Here is a 10,740-nt window from a genome sequence, read left to right as displayed (position 1 = left end):
GACAAGGATCATCGGGCATGTTCTCATAAACGTTCACAAGTACCACCGCATAGTTCATATATAAACGAAAGACAAGAAGAAAACCGATTCTCCAATGGTGTATTAATCCAAGATAAAACATTTAATGAACACAAGATAAAATTCACTTACATTTTGTAAGGAACATGGTGCATGTAAAGGTATCTTTAACTCGCAACCCGATATCTGCTGCTGCTCCGTATCGCGGTCAGACTCAGTGTGACTTCCGGGTTTGGTTGTCCCGGTAACCAAACTCAACTCTCATTGGATCCCTATGCGTTTCGTCACTAAGACTTCGTCAGGGGTGATCCAATGAAGGTCGAGCTATACTTTATATAGTGCCCTGAGTTGAGTAAGGTTCCGCCTCAATTAACTGTTATAGTGCCGATCACAGATAGAAAATAGCTATTTTCTATCCGTGATCGGCACTATAACAGTTAAACGTTTTATCTTGGATTAATACACCTATCCCGCTTTTTGTGACCTATCTTTTTATTTGTGGAAATTGAGTAGGAATTTCCTAGGGTTATTTTGGGCTGCATTCTCTACCCTTTCCCCCATCTAATAGGAGCGCAGGAGAGACACTCCATTTATCCTGCATAATGTAATTTAGCCATCATGACATCCAGTCCCAGACCTACTACACTAACGCTGGGGATTCTCCTCCCCACTGTTATGAGTCCCCGGCTGCTACTGTACACCCTTCTGATTGCCGACCAATTCAATTGCCATTCTCTTCTGCCACTCTCAACTGCTTCTGTTATAATCAGCAAGTCTTCTATTGCTAAGCAACAATTCCATTTGTCTTTCCTGTTGATCCTTGTGCTGGGGCTACACCTTCAGTCGCTGAGAGGTATAAATAAAAATGCTGGAGGGGGCGTTGTGGCAATATAAAGAGGATGATGATAATAATAATAATAATAATAATAATAATAATAATAATAGTTGCATAGTATTGATAACTCATTTGATTTTCAATGAGCTGTGCTATACATTAAATTTTTAAAGATAGATTATTTCAATCTTGTTGCAACTTAATCGCATTACATGAGCAATTAAACACATCTGATAACTTTAATGTGAAATTGCAAGAAGTACAAAGGGCAGAAGGTTACCAAACCAAGTAAAGCAACAACAGTTAAAGGCAATAAATAAAGGAAAATTTATGTGTTAGGCTGCTGGCCTGATCACCAACCCACAGAACTAGATTGCGGAGGTTTTCACCTATAGCAGCTGCCTTTCCCTTAGAGCTTGATGCGCTCACCGGTACTCAGATGCCCCCAGGACTTAGCTCCAGATGTAGTGTGGGTTGTTAATGCAGGAGCACAGCGGCAGGCCAGGAGACTGGTAGAAAGCAACGGGTAGTCAATACGATAGCCAGTCAAGGGTCACAGGCAAGCAGGGTAGTCAACTAACACGCCAGAGGTCGGGGTCACAGGCAAGGTAGCAGGGTCCAAGGTACAGGTCAAAGGGTCAGGGTCACGAGAAAACAGGCAGAGTCCAAAATCCAAGCAGGGGTCATACACGGGAAAACCAACAGAGTATCCACAGGACAGGGTAAGCAAACAGGAGCAGGTCAGCAAGACTGTACAGAAACGCTATAACCGGCAGGGAGGCTAAGCCCTCCCTGCCTTAAAAACTTAGAGCAACCAATCAGGGGTTATCCCTGAAATCACACATAGGCCAGTTTAATTGTACATTAATCAGCCCACAGGCTGGAACTTATTTGCGCGCCGAGCTTCCTACATTGCCGGGATGCGGCGCTGCACATGAAGCGTCCGATCGTTGCCTTAGTAATGGTTGGGTCCTGCCCGGAAGTGAGGGCACTAGAAGCGAGCCGCGGCGGCTGTGAGTAGCACCGCGGCTGTGAGTAGCACCGCGGCTCGTAATTATGTTTATTTTTGGGTTGGTGATAAATCACATTAAGGCACATGGTGCAAAATCCACAAAAGCCGTGTTGCTTTTGATGTTTTAAAAAGTGTTAATCTTCTCTATACTGTTATATTCATTACAGATGAAAAGTTAATTTGTGATTATGATGGTATGGTAATTGTTAGGAACTCTCAAGCCAGTACAATGAAACTCGGGGACTACTCTGAAGGCCCGGTGTTCGTTGGAGCCCCTAGTGGTGGGGACAGACTTGGCTGCGGGCCGACCGAGGGTCGAGTAACGTATACTGACTTAAGGAGAACCCAGGAGTGGAGTGATTGGCAGACAGTAGCGAGCAGGAAAACCAAGCTCAGAGGTCACAAGCGAAAGGTCAGGTGCACTAGCAAAGGAGCAGAATCCGGTATTCAGGCAAATGGTCAGGGTCAGAAGCGAAGGTTCAGTGGTCCAGGAACAAGCAAAGGTCATACACGGGAAGTCAATCAAAGGTAACAATCACCAAGCAGAGAGAGAACAAGCAGGCAGCAGAACTGAGGACAGGACGCTATAACCGGCAGTGAGGCTCTGATCTCACTGCCTTAAATAGCACTAGGAGCCAATCAGGACAGAGAAGGGTAGGGCTGAGAATCAGCCTCAGGAGGCAGCTAATTAATCACTAGCCAGAACTAGCATAGGAAATAACACAACCAGGAAGCATGTATAAAAATAAAAGTGAACAGTTTAAATCATATAGGAGCTCCCCCTGGTGTTGGAGGATGTCCCTACACCCTCCTACATCTATGCCACAAGAATAATAACAGAGCACAGAATCTAAAGCACACGCCCGGCTGCTAGTTCACGCTAGGATGTGGCATACAGCCGCGGCTCGTGACAGTAATCTTTTATTTCCAAACCTTAAATCAATATGTCTGTTTTTACTTAAAAACAATGTAAATATAAAAAAGATAACTTTTACAACCATTATAATGCCATTAAACATTCAGTTAAAAACCTTCTTCATTTTGGTTATTGATAACTTTAAGTGGGCTACATCCACATTTTTAATCTAGTTCTCAGAACTGATGGTCATGACATTAAAGCTGCACTACCCCCTACTACTCGTAAAGCAGAAGCCAGGCCATTTTCCACTGGGGTCCATAGTTCTCACAACCCTGGCTGAAAACTGGGGCTGTGTGATGCCTCGGAGGGAGAAGTGGAGGTGAGCGGGTGTACCAATCAGAACCTGCAATCAAAGGATTGCAGTTTCTGATTCATTCTACAGCTAACATCCCCTCTGCTGCCATTTAAAGTGGCTAATGGAATAAATGTTTCCATTACTGCTTCTCAAACCTAGTGCAGCCCCGGGAAAAACAGCTGGATGAGGGCATCAGTTAGGAGAATCACTAGGTTAGAACAATTGATGTGGTAGTTGGTAGTGAAGCTTTAAAGGGTATTTCTTTCTGATTTTTTTTAAATATCACAATGCCACTTTTGTGATTATATCAATTGTATTTATGTGATTAACAATGAAGTGTCATCACATATGCATCCATAGCCTAAATATATTTCACATCTGTGGCAAACAGAGGATTTACATAGGGGGGTTTCCAAGCCACTCTGTCAGTATGGGCATGACCAGCATGTAAGAGATGGGGCTATTATTTTTGATAGTGCTAAGCCACTCTCCAACCCCTTCCCATTTATTTCAAACTCACGGGCAATGTTGCATGCATTACTGTTGGGTGCACGCAGCTCCCCCTTCACGAGCAGAGTCTCTAAACTGCAGGGAAAGACAAATTCCATAACTGAGCCAGTCAGTCACCCACAATTAGGACTGCCCTACCAGAATAAGGACAGTTGGCAGACTGTCTTGCTTTCCTCTAAATTGTTATTGAAGCTTTCACTACCTGTTGCTGTTGTTGTCTTAAGCTCTGTGCTGTGCTTGTTTGGATACTGATTAGAACCTTCCTTTTAAGATGTTTTGGTAGATCTACCCCTTGGTAATTACCATTTCCTTGTTTTTTTCTTTAGGCTGCTATTAATGATTTATAATTCTCCATAGCTTGCACAGTGTCATGTGATTATCATGGCAACCATAGTTGCATGGCGTATGATATCGTGAGCGAGAGGATTTGCAATGCCTCTCGGAGCTCAGTCTGCACTGAAAAATCCTCCTTCTCCTCCCTTTGTCATCACATGACATGCTGAGAGTCTGAAGAGTCTTTGAGTGTGACTGGCAGCCATACTTGTCTCCCGCCAGAGAAATTCTGAAATTAAGATAATGATTTGTGGGGAAGTGAGCTAAGTAAAATGGCTATGACATGCATGTTTAAAAGGTACCTAACTTTTAAATGGAAAACAGTATACGTGAGAATGGTGCTTTAATAAAATTCACATTTAGTAAATAAACCCATATGCCCTTAACCTCCGCCAACCTCTGACCATTGCCTGACTGACCTTTCTCTTGAATCCCATCTGTCAGTAAAGTGGCATCCTTCACCAGATAATCCAGTGTTACAATGTTATCACTGTTAATATACTGTGCCTGCTAGTCTCCTACTGGATCCTGTCCTTTACCGCAAATACCCTGAAGTTAATAAGTCCCTACAACTATGGGTTAAGTTCTGGAGGCAACTGAGTATTTGCGAACATATTGGGCCTGATTCATTAAGGAACACAAAGTGAGCGCACTTTGCATATTTTTTTTTTAAAAAATGGACGGAAAATGCAAGCAGATATGCCTGTATTAAACAGGAATAGGATCTCAAGAAATGTTTCTAGATGAATATGAATACACGACCATCATCACTATCACTCGGCAGTTACACCTGCCCTGTAGATGGTGCAAGTGATACAGCTAAAAATCACATACCTTAGAGATGCCCAGAACTTGAAATGCACAGATATGCGTGCGCTCGGCTTTGGCATGCACTTACTCTACATTGACTATGTGCATAGACTAGCAAAAATACAGAAGAGCGCTGGTTATGGTGAAAAAAGTGATTCTTGTATTTATTAAAAAACAATATAATACACATATATATATATATATATATATATATATATATATATATATATATATTGTTTTTTAATAAATACAAGAATTACTTTTTTCACCATAACCAGCCTGTATTTTTGCTAATTCTTGAACATTTTTAGCAGAAACAGTATCTGCTGTATGTTGTAGCAGCGGTTGGTAAAGCAGGTTATACCCGATTGCGCCTTTTGTGTATTGTTTACATGCATAGACCCCTTCCCTTCAACGTTCCACCCTTGAAACCATAGGCTGTTGGAAGTGTCCTTTGTGTTTGAAGATGAACCACCTGCACTTGCTCTAGGTGAAGACCCTGTGAAGTGGGTCTAGCAGTTATATTATCTTTTGGGTATTTCTATAACAATGTATATGTAAGTTCTATGTAAGGATGAGCGGGCTCGGATTTTCTAAATCCGAACACCCCCGAACAGTACGGATCCGAGCCCGATCCGAGCACTGTTCGGGTATTCCCGCCGATCGCAAAACTCAAAACGAGGCATTTCGTCATAATCCCGCCGTCGGATCTCACGAGATTCGGATTCTTTATATTCCCCGCTTGCCACCGCCATCTTCACTCGGGCATTGATCAGGGAAGAGGGAGGGTGTGTTAGTGGTGTCCTCTATCCTGCTCATTCCTGTGGTTCTGTCCTGGTCAGTCCAGTGGTGGTGTCCTGTGCTCTGTCCTGCTCAGTCCAGTGGTGCTGTCCTGTACTATGTCCTGCTCAGTCCAGTGGTGGTGTCCTGTGCTTTGTCCTGCTCAGTCCAGTGGTGCTGTCCTGTGCTCTGTCCTGCTCAGTCCAGTGGTGGTGCTGCCATTATTCCAGTGGTGTGTCCAGTACAGTGGTACTGCTATAGAAGTTCACTGATCCTGCAGTATAAATCCATTGGTACTGCAATATAATAACTACGTTCACTGATCCTGCAGTATAAGTCCATTGGTACTGCAATATAATAACTACGTTCACTGATCCTGCAGTATAAGTCCATTGGTACTGCAATATAATAACTACGTTCACTGATCCTGCAGTATAAGTCCATTGGTACTGCAATATAATAACTACGTTCACTGATCCTGCAGTATAAGTCCATTGGTACTGCAATATAATAACTACGTTCACTGATCCTGCAGTATAAGTCCATTGGTACTGCAATATAATAACTACGTTCACTGATCCTGCAGTATAAGTCCATTGGTACTGCTGTATAACTCCAGTCCAGTGGTACTCTCCTGTGCCGCATATAATTTTTAAAGGCTTTGCCGAGTGTGTGTGGTTTAGGGGTACACTCTCTTGTGCTGCATATAATGGAGAACAAAAATTTGGAGGATAAAGTAGGGAAAGATCAAGAACCACTTCCTCCTAATGCTGAAGCTGCTGCCACTAGTCATGACATAGACGATGAAATGCCATCAACGTCGTCTGCCAAGTCCGATGCCCAATTTCATAGTAGAGGGCATGTAAAATCCAAAAAGCCAAATGTCACTAAAATGATCAAAAAAAAGAAATTAAAATCATCTGAGGAGAAACGTAAACTTGCAAATATGCCATTTATGACACGGAGTGGCAAGGAACGGCTTAGGCCCCGGCCCGTGTTCATGACTAGTGGTTCAGCTTCACACAACGATCAAAGCCGTCCTCCCCCCCCTAAAAAATTTAAGAGAGTTAAGCTGTCATCAACAACACAGCAAACAACTCTGCCTACTAAAGACATGGCATCACAAATCCCCAAGGCGAGGCCAAAGGTGTTGGTGGTTGCAAAGCCTGACCTTCCCATCACTGTACGGAAAGAGGTGGCTCCTTCCACCATTTGCAGCACGCCCTCTGCATATGCTGGAAGGATCACCCACAGTGCAGTTACAGATTTGGACAATGTTGTACACCGGGAGGAGGATATTGATGTAGCTGGCGCTGAGGAGGAACTTGACGAGGAGGATGCTGATATGGTTATCTTAACTGAGGCACCAGGGGGAAAAACAGTTGTTGTCCATAGGACGAAAAAGCCCATCATCATGCCTGGGCAGAAAACCAAAAAATCCACCTCTTCGGTGTGGAATTATTTGTATCCCAATCCGGACAACAATTGTATTGCCATATGTAGCTTATGTAAAGCTGCAATATGCAGGGGTAAGGATCTTGGCCACCTAGGGACATCCTCCCTTCTATGTCACCTGAAGACCCTTCATAATTCAGTGTTTAGTTCAGTAACTGTGGATAGGACCGTCAGCAGTCCAGGGACACCTAAATCCCTTGGTCCCGTTGTATCCACACCAGCAACACCCTCCTCGTCAATTTCCTCCTCAATCTGGGTCGGAGATAGTCTTGCAGGACATATCACCGGCATGACTGAGTCCTCTTCAATCCGGGATTCTTCCAGAGGATCCTGTAGCGTTACGCCTACTACTGCCGCTGCTGCTGTTGCTGCTCGGAGTCGGTCATCTTCCCAGAGGGGAAGTCGTAAGACCGCTACGTCTTTCACAAAGCAATTGACTGTACAACAGTCGTTTGCCATGAGCACAAAGTACGACAGCAGTCATCCTATTGCAAAGCGGATAACTGCAGCCTTGACAGCTATGTTGGTGTTAGACGTGTGTCCGGTGTCCGCCATCAGTGGAGTGGGATTTAGACGGTTGATGGAGGTATTGTGTCCCCGGTACCAAATCCCGTCTAGATTCCACTTCACTAGGCAGGCGATACCCGGGATGTACAGAGAAGTACGAAAAAGTGTCCTCAGTGCTCTGAAAAATGCGGTTGTACCCACTGTTCACTTAACCACGGACATGTGGACAAGTGGTTCAGGGCAAACTAAGGACTATATGACTGTGACAGCCCACTGGGTAGATGCATCGCCTTCCGCAGCAACAGCAGCAGCAGCATCAGTAGCAGCATCTCCGAAACGCCTGCTCGTTCCAAGGCAGGCAACGTTGTGTATCACCGGTTTCAGTAAGAGGCACAACGCTGACAACCTCTTAGAGAAACTGAGGGAAATAATATCGCAGTGGCTTACCCCACTTACACTCTCCTGGGGATTTGTGGTGTCGGACAATGCCAGTAACATTGTGCGGGCATTGCATATGTGCAATTTCCAGCACGTGCCATGTTTTGCCCACACAATAAATTTGGTGGTGCAGCATTATCTGAAAAGTGACAGGGGTGTGCAGGATATGCTTGCGGTGGCCCGCAAAATTGCGGGACACTTTCGGCATTCTGCCACTGCCTACCGAAGACTGGAGCAGCATCAAAAATGCCTGAACCTGCCCTGCCATCACCTCAAACAAGAGGTTGTGACGCGCTGGAACTCCACCCTCTATATGCTGCAGAGGATGTTGGAGCAGCAAAAGGCCATTCAAGCCTACACAGCCACCTACGACATAGGCAAAGGAGTGGGGATGCGCCTGAGTCAAGCACAGTGGAGACTGATTTCCGTGTTGTGCAAGGTTCTCCAGCCGTTTGAACTTGCCACGCGAGAAGTCAGTTCCGACACTGCCAGCTTGAGTCAGGTGATTCCCCTGATCAGGCTGTTGCAGAAGCAGCTGGAGAAAGTGAGGGAGGAGCTGGTAAACCATTGCGATTCCACAAAGCATGTAGCTCTTGTGGATGAAGCCCTTTGTACGCTTTGCCAGGATCCGAGGGGGGTCAGTCTTTTAGAGTCAGAGGAAAACATTCTGGCCACCGTGTTCGATCCTCGGTTTAAAGCATACGTTGTGTCTCTGTTTCCGGCGGACACAAGTCTACAGCGGTGCAAAGACCTGCTGATCAGGAGATTGTCCTCTGAAGAGGACCGTGACATGGCAACAGCTCCTCCTTCATTTTCTTCCACACCTGTGGCTGCGAGGAAACAGCTGACATTTCCTAAAGGACCCGCTGGCAGGGATGCAGAGAACATCTGGTCCGGACTGAAGGACCTGCCAACGATTGCTGACATGTCTACTGTCGCTGCATTGGATTCTGTCACCATTGAAAAAATGGTGGAGGATTACTTTGCTGACACCATCCAAGTAGACATGTCAGACAGTCCTTACTTGAAATGGCAGGAAAAAAAGGCAGTTTGGAAGCCCCTGTACAAACTGGCTCTATTTTACCTGAGTTGTCACCCCTCCAGTGTGTACTCGGAAAGAAGTTTTAGTGCAGCAGGGAACCTGGTCAGTGAGCGGCGAAGGAGGTTGCTTCCGCAAAATGTTAAGAAGATGATGTTCATCAAAATGAATTATCAATTCTTCAATGAAGACCAGCAATAGCCTCCAGAGGGACCTGTGATTGTGGAGTCCAACGGGGACGAATTGATAATGTGTGAGGATGAGGAAGTACACACTAAAGGGGGCGAGGAATCAGAGGATGAGGATGAGGACGACATCTTGCCACAGTAGAGACAGTTTACTTTGTACAGGGAGAGATGAATAGCTTTTTTGTGTGGGGGCCCAAACAAACCAATCATTTCAGCCACAGTAGTTTGGTAGGCCCTGTCACTGAAATAATTGGTTTGTTAAAGTGTGCATGTCCTTTTTCCGCAACATAAGGGTGGGTGGGAGGGCCCAAGGACAATTCCATCTTGCACCTCTTTTTTTTCTTTGCCAGCTCGTTTTGTGGGGGTCCAAACGAACCAATCATTTCAGCCACAGTTTTGTAGGCCCTGTCGCTGAAATGATTGGTTTGTTAAAGTGCGCATGTCCTATTTCACCAACATAATGGTGGGTAGGAGGCCCAAAGGACAATTCCATATTGCACCTCTTTTTTTGGCATTATGTGCTCTTTGGGGCCTAGATTTTCAAACTGCCATCCTGGATGCCACTGCAGTGCCACTCCTAGATGGGCCACGTGTTTGTGCTGCCCACTTGTGTTGCTTAGCTTAGACATCCAGCTACCTCGGTGCAACCTTTTGGCCTAAAAACAATATTGTGAGGTGTGAGGTGTTCAGAATAGACTGGAAATGAGTGGAAATGAATGTTATTGAGGTTAATAATAGCGTAGGAGTGAAAAAAAAAACCAAAATAACTTGCTAAAGGTAAAGGTCACACGCAAAACAGCAGAGTCCAAGATACGGGCCAAAGGGTCAGGGTCACAGGCAAACAGGCAAGGTCCAGGAAACAGGCAGGGGGTCACAACAGGTAATCAGCAATTCAGGAATCCAGAGCAGGTCAGCAACAGTCCAGTACTGCAGGCTAGTGAATTAGTCGCGCACGCGTCCGGCTGTCCTCCATTGCCGAGGCGCGGTGCTGCAAGGATTGGCGTCCAACCGTTGCCCGGACCCAGAAGTGACGTCCCGGTCATCAAGGAGACGGCCGGGACGCGGGGCAGAGCAGAGAGCGAGCAGCGACGGCTATGGACACCGCCGCGGCTCGTAACAGAGTCAAGAAAGTCGCTCTGATACCTGGCTATTAATATCATGTATGACGCTTCATCAGATGTAAAACATAGGTCTATTGATGACTAACCTAAGCCCAGAAAATTGGAGTTGGTGCAGTGTTTTGCAAATCCAGGACCCCAACAGAGCATGTTTTCCAGGTCTCACAGTATTACAAGTGAAATAGTTAGTACCACCTGTGGATCTTTTACACTGTGTCAGTCAGTATGTACTACATCTGTGCTCCAGCAAGGAAATTTGGAAAATATGCACTGTTAGGGTTCCCTGAGGACTGGAGTTGGGAAACACTGGTGTAGTGCTACCACTAGAAAATTGGAACAGTCATCAACCAATTCATCAGAATTAGGAAAGTGTCACCAATCTACTAACATATTATGTCATTTTTCACATGGTTCATCATGATTTTTTATCTTCAGAGTTGTGAGTATTGGTTCACTGATAAAGTTTTCCATGTCCTTGCCTGT

Source organism: Mixophyes fleayi, chromosome 11 (assembly GCF_038048845.1).
Source record: "Mixophyes fleayi isolate aMixFle1 chromosome 11, aMixFle1.hap1, whole genome shotgun sequence".
Classification (NCBI taxonomy): domain Eukaryota; kingdom Metazoa; phylum Chordata; class Amphibia; order Anura; family Limnodynastidae; genus Mixophyes; species Mixophyes fleayi.
Note: the sequence above shows the minus strand (reverse complement) of the source record.